This window comes from Pygocentrus nattereri, chromosome 5 (assembly GCF_015220715.1).
Source record: "Pygocentrus nattereri isolate fPygNat1 chromosome 5, fPygNat1.pri, whole genome shotgun sequence".
Lineage (NCBI taxonomy): Eukaryota > Metazoa > Chordata > Actinopteri > Characiformes > Serrasalmidae > Pygocentrus > Pygocentrus nattereri.
In genome coordinates this window covers 40,813,640-40,832,490 of record NC_051215.1, presented here as the reverse complement: position 1 = coordinate 40,832,490, position 18,851 = coordinate 40,813,640, and positions in this window count along the sequence as shown.

Genomic DNA, 18,851 nt, shown 5'->3' with positions numbered 1-18,851 from the left:
ATTTGTCTTGATCTTCTCTTCAGTCCATTCCTCTCATGTCTCCTCTTTTCTTCTCTCCTTTCATTTGCTCTCTTCTCTTCTCTTCGCTTCTCTTCTCACTTTGCTTTTCTCTCCTTACTTCTCATTTGTCTTGATCTTCTCTTCAGTCCATTCCTCTCATGTCTCCTCTTTTCTTCTCTCCTTTCATTTGCTCTCTTCTTTTCTCTTTTGTTCTCTTCTGTCACTTCATCTCTTGTCTCTTCTCTTCTCAATTGACTTTTCTCTCCTTACTTCTCATTTGTCCTAAACTTCTTTTCTGTCAATGCCTCTCATTTCTCCTCTTTTCTGTCCTTTTCTTTTTTCTTTTGTATCTTCAGTCTTTTTCTTCTCTTTTCTTCATGTCTCTCTTGTCCTTTCCTTTTCATTCTTTTCTCTTCTCTTTTGCCCTTTTTCTGTCCTCTTTTTCTTTTTCTGTCCTCACTTCTCTTTTCTTCTGTTCTTTCCTCTCTTTTCTTTATGTTCTCTTCTCTTCTCTTCTCTTTAGAAATGCAATGTCTAGCCCATTGTGGCACTTTCACTGACCACCTCTACTTTAGATCAGATGTGCAAACATCTGAATTCATTACACACAGGGCCCAAGCAAAAACAAAAGTAAAATGGATAAATTCCCTTTGCATGATGGAGAAGAAGCACTGACTCAATGACGTTAAATATGATCTCAATAGCTTCACACATATGGTAAGAGGGACATGTGCTGGAGCTTGTGTTCAGTGCTTAGAAATTGTGAGCAGAGTAAGAGACAAATATCAGTGAATGCTTCTTGTGTGAGCTCCTCTGGAACAGCATTGCTGCTGCTGCTGTGTGACACACTTCTGTGTGTGAAAGCAGCTCCCCTGTTCTGATCACCTCACACACCGTTTCTGTGTCACTTCTAACACCAGAGGGATTGAGTCTCTCTCTCTCTCTCTCTCTCTCTCTCTCTCTCTCTCTCTCTCTCTCCTTCTCTCTTGCTCACACACTTCCACACAAGTCTAAGAAGCACTATTGAATACTGGCCTATCATTAGAATAATTAATTGTTCAGTGAAGTGGCATTTTCACAGGGAAGTGCTCCAGTCGATGCTATACTATAGGCATTAACAGGAGCCAAGTCATCTGTGAGAGAGACACCAAAGCTCAATTTGTTCCAATGGTGCAATTAAAAAGGAAAATAGAAAAGCAAACAAACAAAAAGGGAAAAAAATGAAATAAAAACAACAAAAAGGCATTTTTTAGACTAAAATGCTCTCTTTAAAGTACAAGCAGTTCCAGGCTGGACCCAGCAACATGTCTCATCAATATAATTAATAAATAATTGCACAGTGTTCTAATGCCAGCCTTTTTTGTGCCTGGCCTCAGTGGCATCAGAAAATGCTTAGCCTATCTATTACTCATGTGGTATATGATTTCTTGACCATTAGCACTTTTTCTGCATCATAGCTGTTCCTGGGGCGTATTAAATCAGCGAGTGTGTGTATGTGTGTGTGAAAGAGAGGGGGGGCTCGGTAGGACATCTGCGCCTGCCAGATAATTCAGTTAATTTCTATTCCCTTGAACCTGGAGGTGTTAATTTGGAAGCGAGGCAGCCGAGTCTGAAGAATGCCAATACGTCATTTGAATGATTAATGCAGATGTGGGAATTGGGGCTCTTTGTTTACTCTTTCATTCTGACATGGCACAGCAAGGAGGAGGCACCGCACACGACGCGCAAAGTTAAGGGCAACTTCTGCACCCGTCCCAGACCTGTACCACTGTGAGTGAGGGCAAGTGGATGAGCATGTGAGTATCAGATTTTGTCTTGTGTGTCTCCTTCATAAGGGAAAAAAAGTCTAACACTGAGGAACTTTGGTGCCCTTTGGTGTTTCTTAGAATCAGTCTATCTATCTATTTATCTATCTGTTTTTTTCTATTATAGTTTTTCAAATGAGTTTTCTTTATGTCCTTCTGTTATTTTTTCAGAGAAAAGTGTACACATACATGTCATATTGCTGTGATGTAATCAGATTTGTTCATATATGTATATATATATATATATATATATATATATATATATATATATACACACACACACACACACACACACACACACACACACACACACACACACATATATATATGTGTGTGTGTGTGTGTGTGTGTGTGTGTGTGTGTGTGTGTGAACAAAAATTAATTCTTTATGCTGTAGGCAAATGTTTGAACGCCCCTGAAACAAATTGCATGCTTTGTTGATCTTCTACAGGGAACAATTTAAAAATGGAATTTTTTAATACACTATTTCAAGTTGAACAAGTTTAACATTTTGGGGAAAAAATAAAACATAAAATATACAGTGTGCTATAACTGTACAGGCTGTATTTATTAATTCAGGAAATATTTACACAAAATTTTATCTAATCAGATATTCACCAAATTAATTAATTAAATGCATCTAAAATTTCTGCAGTTAAAAACAAAGCATGTAAAAATAGTAAAGAGTAAACAAAGGTACTATTTTACTATTTTTAATACAAATTTTGATACTGTTCATCAAAGATGTTGTGATTTCACATAATGGTGGTTATTATGATTCTATACAAAGATTTGTCAGATATCTTCTCTATTATAATCATGGTCTCATTAGCTGTGGTGCTGCATTATCTCTGAAATTCTTTCCTGTTTTGCATCTCAGAGCTGCATACTAAACATCCAGACTGGTGTTCTACAGAAAAGAGTGAATTTGCTGACTCATGCTGCTGCATTTATCTGAATATTTATTTGACAAATGAGAGCTTTGTGGGGGGACTGAAGGAAAAGAACACAGTGCGTTGGTAATTGCCTTTGTAGTGTGAGTAGGAAACGCGTGTGTTCCTAGTGGGGCCTCTGCAGGCCGTTGCCAGGCAGTTAGCGGGCAGGACGTGCCAGGCAGCGTGGCGTCCCTGGGCGAACAGATCTTGGCTGGTCCACCTCAGCCCTGCTGCACAACTCCCCCCTCCACTAGCCCTGTCCTTCATTGCGAGAGAAGATTAACTCATCTTGGGATGCTGACTGGCATCTGCATGCTCTGCTGGTCAGAGAATGGCCAGGTGTCCTCAGTCCACACATGCACCTCCTGGCCTTCTCATGCCCGACAGAGTGAAGCAAGCACTGACAGATTTCTTGTTTTCACTTCTTCTGAACTCCTCATCCCCACCCCCTTCTCCCTCTCTCTCTCACTCACTCTCTCTCTCTGTCTCTCTCTCGCACCAGTACTCTATCCACTCCTTTCCTATCCCCATCACTTATTCATGGAACAGGTTCAACCCCCTCCACTGATGTCAGGAAACGACATGTGGACCCAAAAGTGACAGTGGGTGGTTTCAGTAGTCACCGGCATGGCATACAGCAACCAGCCTGGAGATCAGCAGCGCTCCTTTACAAGCTCACATGCCCAGGGTTAATTATCTGAAGGAACAATGTGGTACAAAGATCAAAATAATGCTCTTCATTGTCTTGATTTTTGTGAAAAGATTTTATATTTGATTCAGTTTTTGATTAATCTGATTCCTTTTTTTCTTTAACTCTAGTGCCACCTAAAACAAAATAATAATAATAATAATAATAATAAACATTCCTCTACAGAGCCCTGCTGGTGACATCCCACATAAATAAAAATAATGTGTGGCCATGACTTAGTAAGGTGTGGAAATGAAATAATTAAGTTGTCGACATGACTTAGTAAGGCATGGGAACGAGATCTTTTCTTACTTAGTTGTGGCCATACATTATTTTCATTTATACAGAATATCACCAGTGGGTGTCTGTACTCTTCTTTATTGCCTTTACTTTATTAGATTTTTTTTATCTAGTGCTCAAGGAAATTCGTGCATTTCAGAAAACGTTGTTGTATTTGTTGTATATGTGTTTTTAAATATATGTCATGAATAACATTTCTACATAAAATTGTGAAACCTCTAGCAGCTCTTTGATAGCAGAGGGTTGAGTATCTGAAGGTACACTAGGGTAAAAGATGTAAACTGGTTTCTTTATTGTTTTGATTTTATGTAAAAAATTGTGAATTTCTAATTTTCTCTCCATGTAATTTAGCATTATAAATCTATTTTTTCACTTTTCTAAATGAAATTGTAATGCACCTTGGTGTGAATAGTGTAGCGCTCTTGGATTACGCTGGGCTCTATCCTGCAGAACATGGGCTGATTCCAAATGTGCATTTGGCCTTATTCAGTAAAAGGATCTACACTGCTAATTCAACCTTTTTTTCTGGTGTTGATGTGCTATGTTTTGATATAATAATCTTTTTAATCCTCTCTTGATGAGGCACATTTTAATGAACAATCCTATAATCCAGAATTTGGTAAATAAATCTAAATGGCAACAGGATGATTTGCTCTCGGTCTAGGACCAATGTGGAGTATTATCTGTTGGCTCAGTGACTGTATGTGTGTGTGTGTGTGTGTGTGTGTGTGTGTGTGTGTGTGTGTGTGTGTGTGTGACAGTGTGTGTGGGTGGGTGTTTATTAAAGAGGAGGGCTGGGGGATGTGCTTCTCCGCCTCCTTTATCAGTAATGTCTTTCGATCAATAAGTAGGACATCTAGATAAGGCAGACATACACTCACACAGCCATTACTGTAGAAACTGAAGGACACACACACACACACACACACACACACTGTGTGCGCTCTGCTCACAGTGCAGAGGGCTATGGCACAGAAAGAAAAAATTCAAAGCATATTAGACAAGAGTATAAAACATTTGGATCAAATTAAAATGCCTGGAAATGGAGCACAACCTCATCATATGTTACATTTAAACATCACTCAGTTACAGAAAGAAGCTCAGTGTTGAACATTGCACATTTTCTTGATGAAGTGATGAAGTGAATCCTGGCAAAAGAATTGATGTCAAACTACATCTTAATACAGTAAGATGATGCAGATCCTGAAACGCACAGTTATTAGCACAAGTCTCACAGGAATTGCGCGCTACATGGAATGATTGCTAAAAATAGATCACTAAGTAGTGGGGTCCTATGCTGGTTAATCCATGATGAAGCTACTTGTGTGTCAGTCTATACAGTGCCTTTATGTTTACAGAGGATAGCTGATCTCTCCACTGCTGTATCCGACACAAGAAAGACCACATCTGTTTTTCACATTCCTGGCCACTTTAAAGACCCTCCTGGTGTAGTTAAATTAGAAACAGCACAGATTTATTAATGTTAAATCCTCCAATAATCTACAGCTTGATATGACCTTAAACTTCTCCAACACTGGCCAACATTATTGGGATAATACAAGTCAAGATTTGGGCCAGAAATAGTTTGAAATGATTTGTAAATGGTATGAGAATTTTAACACTTGTGTAACTCTGTCTTTAATGATGTAGTGTGTGTGTGTGTGTGTGTGTGTGTGTGTGTGTGTTTTACTAGGCTCCACACTCCAGGGACAGACCCAGGCGTTAGCTGCAAATCCAGCATGAAGACCAGGCTCTACTCCTGGCTTCGGAGTTGCCTGATCAATGGCTCTGCTCTTTTGAAAAGCCAAACCCAGCTGAACTCAGAAAGCCTCTGAATCATCACATAGGCACCTCAAGCAAGGTGTAAAGAGAAAGGCTAGCATGATAAAAAGTAGAGAAATACAAAAAAAAAGACCTTTTTCTCCCATGAAGAATTTGTCCACCTAGCCTCCTGGTGAGACCCTTTGAGAAGAACTCTTGTCCCTTAAATAGAGAGAATGGCTCTGTGGGAACAGTGTAGGACCTCTCAATACAAATTCGGTACAAAATCAATTTTATTTGTATAGCAAACAAAAGACGCCTAATGAGCAAGCAAAGGGTGACTGTGGCAGGAAAAAACCCCTAAGAGTCTGGTAAAGAAACCCAGAAAGTAACTCACCTCTGGCTAGATATCAGGTCTTGATTTTGGGGGGAAGCAGGGGAAAGCCACCTCACTGGTTAAAAAAAAAATTGTATATATATATATATATATATATATATATATATATATATATATATACAGGGTGATTCAAAAATATTTTTAGAACTGTGAAACTACAAACCAATCACATACCAACTGAAAGAGGAGGTCATAGAGTTTCCGACTGTTTGTATGGCAGCAAATCTCCATTTGTCATTTGTCATTCGGTTTATGTGCCACCACCACCAACAACACTGGATGATCTCCAAAATCGCATTGAAAGAGCCATGAATGCAGTGACATCTGACATGCTCAGTCGAGTATGGGATAAATTTAACTATCATGTTGATGTATCTTGTACAACTGGAGGAGCTCATATTGAGCACTTAAAAATTCAAATTACATGACAAACTTTATGCTCACTTAAACCATTTACAATTTATATGCACAATAATGAATTTTTCTGTAATGATTTATTGATTTCTGTAATCAGTTGGATGAATCTTTTTGAATCACCCTGTGTGTGTGTATATACACACACACACACACACACACACACACACACACACATATATATATATATATATATATATATATATATATATATATATATATTTATATCTAACCCATGTTCTTTGGGTTAATGTCATTATGAGACATCATGATTTTTATTATAAGTTTTTTGTAAACATTTTTAATCTTATCAATTTTTTCCAACCTTATTTGGAACATAAACACCAACTTGCTGTATGAACTCATCATTTTTAAATATATAATTTGACCATTGATGATATTGATGACCAGTAAAATTATGATACAATACAGATCATACAGAGAAAGAATCCATGTGCCCACTGTAAAAATCTCTGCCAAAGATCTGGAGGACCACTGATTGTGTTGGACAAATACATGTTAGAATGAAATCATGGTAGATAAGCACTTGACCAGATCAGGATGAATAAAGATTGCTGTGAAAAATATCACAGTTAGTGCCCTTAGAGTGCTGTAAAACTATGCTGTTTCATCTCTTTGGCAAGGTGCAGCATTTAACCCTTTGTAGACCCCTGCAATGATGTAGCTGGTTGGTAAATTGGTGCCAAAACACATCACTGGCAACAGCCACCTTCTGGTGAGTGTCTGTAGCTCTTCTCATTTATTGATATATTGCTTTGGACAGATGTGATCACCAGCACCAACAAAGATACATATTTTTGCTGCAATCAGTATGTTTGTGCCCCTCATGCTAACCTTCATCATATACCATAAAACAGCTGGAAACACACATGGCCATTGATTTTTGCTTGGGGCACCGCTGTGTGAATGTAATAGGAAGCTTTCTGAGACCTTGAGTTTCTTTGAGTCCAAAAAAAGTGAAATAACTGCTTGACAAACAAGTTGCTGGTATAACCTTTGATATATGACATTCTTGAAACTGTCTTGGAAAGTTGCCTGTGAATGCCAGCTTAAATAAAAATTTGATGAATAAGTGAGACATATACTACTTGCTCGGTACCACACACTTTAAGCAGCATATTGCTTTTCTGCTTTGCTGCAGCTGCTATGAATCTTTTGTGTCCGTTCTGCAGAGTTAACCCATCTTTCCTCTGCGCTGGGATGTGAGTTTCTAGCTAACACAAGGCACACTTCCCTCTGTGTATTTGACCTGTTTAGCTGCACCACATTCGTGGCTCTTTACAGCAGTGCAAACAAAGAGTGGAGTGAGAACAAAGCCAGGTGTAATTATGTTTGGGGAGGACGAGTACGAGCGCTCAACGCTAACATGTGAGGTGGCCAAAACTGCACTGTACTCATCTTACACTGGCAGGGAAAGCATTCAGCCCACCAGGAGCCTTTCACAGGAAACAGGACAAGGAATGCCAAACAAAAGGGGGCAAGTTGATTCCTGCACACATGAGGTCAGAGCCTCAAAAACTTTGGTCACTGTCCTGCATTATCCTGAGACATATGACCCATTTGAAACCATCCCCCCATGACCCTCCCACATACATTTTTAGACTGTGTTGTTTTGCCTGACATTCATCACTTTAGAACAACTTTATCTATCTGTTACATTTAATCAGGCTGTATTTATTACCATGTCTTTAAAACAGATACATGCAAATGAGCTCTATTTTGATTGACTGTTATTGCCAATCATTCCTTACAACTTTGGTGTGAATGAGCGAGGCTAAACTTCTGTATGATGAATAGATAGATACATGAACATGCATTTGTTTTTGTGTGACATCACAAAAACAGTGAATTCAAAATGGACTGTTTTTGCAGCTGAGTTTCCAAATATGGATTGTATGAATTTGGAGCGAATTGTATGTTTTTAAATGTTAGCAAATGCATGCATGCTATGTCAAACTATTTTGTTTTAAAAAAAAAAAAGACAAACTGGTTTTACACAATAAAACATGCATGCATATACCTACATCCATTCCACCCTTCTGTAGACCTTCTCCATAGATATTCCATGTATTTGCTAAATAATAAACTTCAGGATGTAGATGTCCATGAAACTTAAATGGTTAAATAAAAACCATGACTCGTTATCATTACCTTGTATAAGCATTTATTACTGAGTACTCGAGCACTGTACTCCGACACTGTGGGAGAAGTCAGCGTCGACTTCTGAGAGTCCTGAGAGCCCTCTGTGGTGTCATAGCCCACAATAACACTGTAATGTCATTCTGAAATAAAGAAGTTTTGCACATGAGTGGCTCTGGTTTCGTCCTCGGGGTTACTTTCTGAAATTAAAATAGAGTGAATGAGCTTCTCTTTGAAGGCCAGGCAGATAGAGCAACGGATGAGAGAGAGAGAGAGAGAGAGAGAGAGAGGGAGAGAGAGAGAGTGGGTGGGAGAAAGAAAGGGGCTGGGGGCAAGCAATAGGAGCGCAATTAAAATTGCACACACTGGCGAAATCTCCCTCTTTTAAAGCACAAGTCCTACCCCTCTTTTGGGAGCTCATCAACCCTGGTGCCTTTTGAAGATTTAGCTGCTTTTTATGCTCTGGTTTAAGGCAGACAACGAGGTACTGGCCTGTCCATTATGGCTTTGTTTGCCCTTCATATACTGTATCAACCATATAATAACAGAAATGCTAAACTTTTTTGCGGTATTTTTAGCAGATGACTTGCTTCCACTCAAAAAGCGCAGCCTCTGGTAAGGATTAGCAGAAATCATATCCTGGTGAGAGAGAAGCCACTGAGGAGAAAATGTGGGTGTTCTTAATGATTTGCTGCTGTTAACTGGCTCAGCATAGCTTTTTACATGTCAGGTGTATAGAACAGCCAATTACACTGTAGTACAATCAAGTACATAACTCTACAATTATAGTATAGTGCAAACACAAGTTGAGTTTATTATAATACTCAGGACTGTAGGACAACAGGAGTCATTACACGCTGGTTTAAAATAGAGATGTAACCAGAATACACTGCTCTAAATGTATTCAGCAACATATTCCATTACAATATATAAAAGTAACATATTCAGAGTACTTTGAGAATGCATGTACAATACATCCTGACAAGGCAAATGAGAAGCATTAGTACAGCACTTTTTGGTAAATGCTCAAGGGAACCTTTGTAAGTGCTACATACCATGTGTTTGGTGTTTCATAAGTTGGCACAAGTGTCCTAATTGTAAATGTATTAAGAGTGTGTTGTTTTATTTGAATACTATACACCCTGGAACAGTTAGGTACAGTTTTTCACTTGAACTATTTTTTCAGGTAAATTTGGACAGTGCTTTAAGTTTATAGGGAATGCTAAACTTAAGTCCACTACTGAGGAGCAGTTTGATCAGCCCTCAAAGGAGCTTAGCAATGCTGAGGCAAATACTGTAACTTCTAAAGACATTGACTTTTGAGCCTACTCATGCTTTGTTTGCAAAGAAGCCTTTTTGTCGAGTTCCTCTTTAGAGACTGTCTTTATGATTTTAAAATAGTGGATAAATAAGGGTAACACTTTACTTTGACCGGTCCTTTGTAAATGAGTAATAAACTCTTAATAGATTATTAGTAACACATCAAAAACACATCAGTGAAGTAGAAGTAGTGAAGCATCTGAATACATTGAAGTAAACATCTTAAAGGTGTACTGTTGATATGTTACTTACATTAAGTAGATGTATTGCTAAGATGATACTCCCATTACGCAAACCTAATTATCTAGCCTTACCTAAAACCTAACCCTCACCGTGGCCCTAATCCCAATCTTACCCTTAACCTAAACCCAAAACCTAATCCTAACCCTCACCCTGGCCCTAATCTTAAACCGAGCCTAATCTAGTTTAAATCCTTTTACAGAGTGTTAGAAGTGTGTCTATAACAGCTAGCTGAGGATGTTGATATAATCTGTATTAAACCTGTTACATGTTCAGTGACCTCTCAGGTTAAAATCTACAGATGTGAACTTGGACTCTCCAAATAAAATGAAAACATTTTAGCAAAATTTAAGCAAATTGTGTTTATACAGTTAATTAAAGTTCTCTTGATAATCTACTGAATAAATACACTGCTGCTACATCATTGATATGTTGTTGTTATTGTGAGTCTGTTAAGTGTTTATTTCATTTAAAAAGGACCCCTGAACTAAATAATTAAGGAAAGTGTTTCTAAGATTTGATCACATTTCTTAATGTGATCATTTTGAACAACCAAATATAGTGTTGGCAATGATAGATAATTATAACCTGCAAATCATCGGAAACTTGCCACATTATTGTAAAAACATAGATTTGGCTCTGTGTAGGTAGCCACTTGCTTTGAGAGTGTCTTGAGCTTTGAGACGATTTCTTACTTTTTGTAGCAATCAGAACAATGAATGAGGGGAGACTGGCCATGCTCTCGTGAGAACACTTTCCTGATATTTTAGGCTGCCAATGAGAGTCTTTGGGTGAGACTCCTAACAGTAGATTTGCCTTCTTCTGAAATATAATTAGACTGTCTCTGTGGAGAAATGGTGCCATTCTTTCCCCCGGGCCTTTACATAGGCCTGGCCATGGTTACCATGCCCAATGCCAGGCTTCAGCTAGAAGCTTCTCCAGTACAGTGAGTAGTGGAACTGTGTTCTCTGGAGTGATGGAGCACCATCCGGTACCTTCAGTTGATGATGAAGAGCTGGAGTGGTCTTTGTGATCAAGAACTAGTCATCCAACAGCAGTACGTGATCTCACTCATGCCTTATGACTGAATGGAACTAAATCCTCACAGCAATGTTCCTTCTACTTCTAATGCCTTCCAGAAGAGTAGAGAGTGTTATTGCTAAGTTATTTCATAGAAAGATTACTCTCAATTAATACAATTGATTTCTGAATAGATGTTGAATGAGCAAAAGTTTTTTTTACAAACTTTTTACATAGAGTGTAAGTGTATCTGGATTTGAAACAGGACTAAGTTGAGCTGACAGAGATGTCTTTCCCTATAGCACATGTTCTACTATATGAAGCAGTGATCATGGGAGTGACAGTGAGACGTTTTAATGCAAAAATTTTGAATTAATGTCATATTTAAGTAAATAAATTTTTTTTAGGATCAGGATCTAAAGATCTTTTTTTTGATCAAGCTAGGTTTTGCATGTAGCCTGTGGCTTATAGATTCAAAATTCTTGGTTTATTTGTTCAAGAAAGAGCAGAGTGAATGTGTGAGCTTTCCTTCTAAAACTGTGCAGTGTGTCATGCTATTTTGTAGGCCACAGACTTTGTGAATTGTTGGGCAGTTTGTATAGAACTATGAGATTATTTTGGAGATTAATAATACAATGAGACATTTGCATCTGTATTTGCATCAGCGTATCCGTTCATTCAGAATAACGTGTGTGTATTTGGGTACATCCTTGGTATAAGGAATAGTGAAATGCAGTCCAGCAGTGTGCAGTGCTTCAGTCTGTAGGTCCAGACTGTGTGTGTGTGTGTGTGCTTGTGTGTGTGTGTGTGAGAGAGAGAGAGCGAGAGAGAGAGAGAAAGAGAGAGAGAAGGGTTAGTATTGTTTATTGTGGTACTGAGTTTATTGTCCTATGCACATTACTTAGGGCTGTGGTGTTGTGTATTATAGAATATAGGACAGTTCAGTGAGAAGAAACATGTAATCAGACATTATTGTTTTATTTGATATACTTTCAGTACACATGTACATTAGATTTACACACTCAATGTCTATTGACTTAGTATGTATAAATACAACCAAAAATTATGTACTCACAATCATAAACAAAGATGTGTTTAAAAACTTAATTGATATTAAAGCAGTGTTCAGACACCACAAATTAATGAATTCATTAATAATGATGTGTAATGCCCCTGTACAACTTATAGGGAAGAATCTACATTTTATGATGCTCCCATCTCCATACTTCACTGGTGTCAACTTATGGTGTTCTTGGGATCATACCTACATCCCTTCTTTCTCCAAATACAATAAGCTAAATTGTTGGCAAATAGTTCTATTTTTCTTTCACCTGACCAGAGTACATAGGAATGAAGATGCCTGTGGTGCAGTAATTGTTCTCTGTGTAATTGTTGCTTGTACTGCTTTCATGTCATCCTGCAACTTTTTAAGTGACTACTGGCTTCTCTCTTACCTTCCTTACCATAAGAGTGAAAGTGCTTTGTGAAATCTACTGAGAATCCATGTACTAACAGTGTCGTTTAATGTCTTAGTAATGGCTCTGTAGCTTTTTCCATTCACTTGACGTTTAATGACGTTGCCTTTTGAGAACTTTAGGAAGCTCCTTTACCATAATTGCTGCTTGTTGCATTGTTGTGATGTCACACAATGTCACCAGGTGCAATTTGCATAAGCACTTTTTTTTTGTTGTGGTATGGTGGTGCAAAATTTACTGATTCTAACACAAAGTGCACTATTGGAGCAGCTGACTGACTGGCAAATGATACATTTATCTGATGGACAAAAGACAACTGGGCCACTGACTAACTAAAGCTAACCTCCAGCACTACATAAAGCATATAGTATGGCTTTATTATAATAACATACCAATAAACCTGTTCATGAGTTCATGTGCAGACTCACTGGGGTCTGCTGAAGTTCTTACATTATGAAGGAATAGGAGACAGTTTCCAGTCATTTCCAGCCATTTCCAGAATTGGAGATTTTGATTGGTTCTGCCACAAAGTTTGACTCTGTCTGTTGTTTCCTGAAGGTCAGCAGTCCATAAAGTTAGGAGAGTGGAGATGTTTTCAATGGAGGCACCCTAAACTTAATAAAGGTCATGGCACCGCCACCCAATACTTATATGCAATATATGTTTAATAGAGCGTCTCAATACTTATCAACAATAGTCACTCAGTAATGATTATTTTTTTTATATTTTTGTGTATGCTTTTAAATACATATTTTTTGTTCATATTTGTAAGGTCAAAAGACATTATGTGTGTAAGCTTCATTTTGGATATGTACTGGAAGTGAGTGACTGCATACTTACTTTGCCTCACTGTATGTTAATGTAGTGTAGTCCAACCTGACAAGCTGACTAGGTGCAGATGTGGTGGGCAGTGAGCGGCAGTGTCGCCTCGCACTGTGGAGCGCTCTAATGGAGGGTGATGAATCACCAGCCTGACACTTCTAATTGTGTTCCTTTTTTTTACTTCTCTGTAATGACAGCTGTTCTGAGGACAATCTTAAATGCTTCCTGTGTCAAAGCTGCCATATCCACAGCATGTTTCACTACTTGATGTGTGATGTTTCCCTGTTCTTCAGTGTGTGTGTGTGTATACATGTGTTTGTGTGAATGGGTGGCCATGGCAAAAGTAGTGGTGTGCTGTGGTATGGTCATGTGTTATAATTTGTTTGTTCTTGCAAAATTACCCTATTTTATGGAAGGGTCTACGGAACCTATGCAATATGTTCCCTACTCGATACATGGCCATGGATGAACACCTTGCGCGCAAAAGCCATCATGCTGCTTTGTCTTTCTAATGGGCCTGGGACATCACAACAGGGTATTATGGTTTCATAAATGATAATTTATGCGGCCATGTAAAAATCTGGCCACAAAGCTTCATCACCAGCCTCTTCCTTGCATCTTCTCGAGCTAATTACTAGGTCAAAAAAGCCATTTGTAGCATCCAAGAACAGCCCCCTTTCCAAACACCTCACACATTATGCAAAAATGCCAGATGCTGGCAACACCTTCTGCAAAAAGTTGGTGCAAGGGTGAGAGACTGTAGAAGGAGGAGAGCAGCTGAATACACTCGCTTTATTTGATTAATTTGTTGACCTTAAAAGAGGGGAATCCAGATGTTTTCGTCCTGCAGGAAGGTGAAATATTTTAGTGATGGTAAGCACAAAGTTGTTGCGAGTGCGCTGGTTCACATAGGCTTAGTCATTTTCTTTCATGTCCTCTGTTCATATATTCTGATGTAAGGAGCTGTAAGGAAAGTGATACATGTGGAAGCGGGTCTGTGAAGTGTATTGAAAGTGGATGCTGAAGCAGAACAGAGAGAGATGACAGTGAGGGCACCAAACCCAACCAGACTGAGGAAAGAAGGTCAAGGCAAAGAAAGAGGAGAAAACAGTGCTGTAAGTGTGGAGTAAGTATCTTTCTTTCAACCAAAACAGAGGAGTTGACATCACAAACAACAGATCTGATACCCTCACATAAAATATTGCTACAAACACACCAGCAGTGTGTTTTCACAGACATGCTGCATTGAATGCTTCTAGTTAGGTTTTGCTTACATGTTGTTTGTGTTGTTTAGTGTCAGGATTATGGGCTTTTTGTGGGGGGGTCACCATTGGGGTGAAGTGTGTGGCTAGCGGTCAAGTCAAGAGGCTTTTATTGTCATTCCATCTATGTACAAGTACACAGTGGAGTGAAATTACGTTCCTCTAAGGAACAACACAGTGCAACACAAAACAGAATAAGCAGTACAAAGTGCAACATGCAGACGTAAGTGTGCAAAAGAAATTAGACTAGAAACAATATAATAAATATGATAGATAAATAAAACAGACATTAGACACAGTAAACAGACAGGACAGTGTAGCACCGACACAGCACTCATTTCAGAGCATGAGTTAGGGTAATCCAAACATCATTTAACATGCTGTGATCTGTGAATACGTGAGCACAGCAGTTCCTGAGGTAATATATGCATGGTACTTGAGTAAACAAAGTGTAAGTATTAGCAGCAAGTTCCAGATAGTGCAAAAGAGCATCAAAAGAGGAGAGTGTGTGAGTGTAGAATGTATGTGTGAGGGGGGCTTTCAGTTCAGTCACTGTGAGTTCAAAAACCTGATTGCTTGTGGAACAAAGCTGTTGCAGAGTCTGGCAGTGATGGCACGGATGCTCCAGTACCTTCTGCCAGACGGAAGCTGTGAGAAAAGTCCGTGTGAGGGATGGATGGGGTCATCCACAATGCTGGTGGCTTTTTAGATACAGCATGTGATGTAGATGTCCATGATGGAGGGGAGAGAGAACCCAATGATCTTTTCAGCTGTCCTCACTATACGCTATAGGGTATAGTGTGGTCGGAGGTGGTGCAATTCCCAAACCAGGGATGATGCAGCTACTCAGGATGATCTCCACAGTCCCCCTGTAGAACATGGTGAGGTTGGGAGGGAGCCTTCTTCAGTCTCTGCAGGAAGTAGAGGTGCTGCTGGGCTCTCTTGGCTATGGAGTTGGTGTTGCGGGACCAGGTGAGGTTTTCTGTGATGTGGACACAGAATGTCATCAGCAAACTTGTGGTTAGAGCTTTACTTTGCAGTACAGTCATGAGTCAGTAGAGTGAACAGCAGTGGACTGAGCACACAGCCCTGAGGGGTGCTGGTGCTTAATTTGGTGGTTCTGGAGATGTTATTACCTATCCTGACTAACTGTGGCCTCTCAGTCAGGAAATTTGGGACCCAGTTACAGAAGGAGGTGTTCAGTCCCAGCAGGCTCAGTTTTTCAACCAGCTGCTGAGGGATGATGGTGTTGAATGCTGAACTGAAGTCTATGAACAGCATTCTGACATTGGTGATTTATTGTCCAGGTGGATGAGAGACAGGTGGAATGTGATGGAGATGACGTTGTCTGTTGACTGGTTTGGGCAATATGCGAATTGAAGTGGGTCCAGTGAGGGGGGAGCTGGTCTTTGATGTGCCTCATGACAAGCCTCTTGAAGCACTTCATGGTGATGGGAGTGAGTGCAATGGGACGGTAGTCATTGAGGCTGGACACTGGAGACTTCTTTGGCCCAGCAATGATGATGGTGGACTTGAAGCACGTTGGAATGACTGCAGTGCTCAAAAAGATGTTGAATATGTCCATGAGAACATCAGCCAGCTGTTCAGCACATTCTATGTGCACTTTGCCCGGTAAGCTGTCAGATCCTGGGGCTTTTCGTGGGATGACTCTGTGTAGAGTTCTCCGCACATCAGCAGTGGATGGACACAGTACCTGTTCATTTGGAGAAGGTGTGGTTTTCCTCACTGTCACACTGTTCTGTGCTTCAAACCAAGCGTAGAAGTTATTGAGTGCATCTGGAAGGGAGGGATCACCATCACAAGTTGGTGGAAGTGTCTTGTTTTTGGTGATGGTCTGGATGTCCTGCCACATGTGCCGTGTGTCTGTAGTGTCTTGAAAATGTGCATGGATTTTCTTTGAGTAGGCATGCTTTGCCTCTCTGATGGCCCAGGAAAACTTGGCTCTAGCTATCCTGAGGCTTGCCTTATCCCCTGACCTGAAAACCTCATTTACACATATCCTGTGGTGACCTGTCCCCTGAGTTCAGTGTGCTGTATATGCCCTTTTTCTGTGAGTGTGTTCTTGATTTGTTGCTTTTTGTAGCAGATCATGCCTATCCCTGTATTTCCTCTTCTGTTATAGCTGCAGTGGTGTCAGAAGTAGGATAGAGAGCGTGAGAAAGAGAGAGAGAGAGAGAGAGAGAGAGAGAGAGAGAGATGACAGTAAGGGCACCAGAGCCAACCAGACTACGGATAGAAATTCAAGGCAACAAAAGAGGAGAAAACAGCACTATAAGTGAGGAGTAAGTAATTCTCTTTTAACCAAAACAGAGGACGTGACCTCACAAACAACACATCTAATACCCTAATATGGAAATTTGCTTTACATACACAAACACACACACATACACACACACACAGAATTTGTGCTTTTAGCACTGCTGAGCTTTTCACAGGCATGCTGTATTGAATGCTTCTAGTTTAGGTTTTGCGTGCATGTTTCTGCTGTTTAGTGTCTGGGTTGTGGGTTGGGGGGGCAGCCAGGGGGGTGGTGTTCACAATTGGGCTGAAGTGTGTATCTAGTGGTGACCTCCCCACTGAGTTCAGTGTGCTATATGTGCCACTTTTCTGCCACTGTGTTCATGATATGCTGCTTTTTGTAGCAAATCATGGATACCACTTCTTCTGCCATCGCTAAAGTAATGGCAGAAGTGGGATACAGAGAGAGAGACAGAGAGAGAGAGAGAGAGAGAGAGAGAGAGAGAGATGACAGTCAGGGCACCAGACCAAACCAGATTAAGGAAAGAAAGTCACAGCAAAAAGAAGAAAACATTACTGGAGTACGTAATTCACTTTCAACCAAAACAGAAGAGTTGACATCACAAACAACAGATCTGATACCCTCATATGTGAATTTGCTACACACACACACACACACACACACACACACACACACACACACACACACACACACACACACACACACAGACACACACACACACACACACACACACACACACACACACACACACACACACACACAGAGTGTAAGTGCTTTTAGCAGTGCTGAGCTTTTCACAGGCATGCTGTACTGAATGCTTCTGGAGTGAAGATGGACTCTGTATCAGTGAATAAAAAGCTAGCAGTGTTTGCATGTTGACTGCACACCCAAATCTGGAGGCCACTGAGGGGACAGACCACTTCTTTCAGAGACATGTCAAACTGGACACATTAACTCACAAAATATCCTCTGACTGCATGAAAAATGCAGGCCGGTTCCAGGAGCAGGATATGTATAATTGATTCAAATGAGGAGCTCTTCCCCAGAATTCACATGCTTGGCTTGCTGGGCTGCCCTGCACAAGAAATATAGGGCAGAAGAGGAAAGTTCTCCGGCCATGGCCTGACCCAGCTGCTGTAGGATCGCACGACAGAACAAGCGACAAGACAATATGCAAGACAACCATGGTGGAGAACTTAAAGAGAGATTTGAATCTCTTCATGCACCATTAGTAAAATGAGCCACGGCTGATGAGAGAGGACTGTGAACACAGGCGCTGATGTCAAAGTTTAGAAAGAGGGTGTCACATGCGCTAGTGTATCATACAGCCTGACAGCATGTTTGCCAAGCAGAAAGAGAGAACGATGGGGACGTCTTTGCTCCATCAGAGTTAAATTGAAATATTCCTTATTGCCCCGTATAAATTGATGACATGCACACCTTTTAATAATGTATGGAATTCCTTCTGTTTAAATGTCTGTCAAGTAACTGTTTCACTTGAGTAGACCTGAAACTGGATGAATATTTCACAAAGTATAACCACGGCTTTCCTTAAGCATCAACATCTCAGTCATGCAAACGAAGGCCGCCGTCACCATCATCTGGAGAGCAGGGTTAATGGAGATCACACACTTTCCTCTGGATGCATCTTACAGAATAACAATTACAATATTTTTTTATTCACCAAACTGTATTGCTCACCACAGAACATTACAAGCAAAGCATGGCCAAAAAAATAACAGTAAATACACAAAACTCTTTACTTAGAACTCTTCATATAGAACAGGTTATACATACGACAGTTTAGAACTGGAAGTATACATACTACATTTGTTTACAGAGCTGAGTAAATTCTGGGCAAATGGATAACACCACCATCAATTACTGTATATGACATGTAAAGACATGGTTCTTGGTCCCAGTGCTCAGGAACCCTTATTTTTTTGCTATTTATGTATGTATGTTTTATTT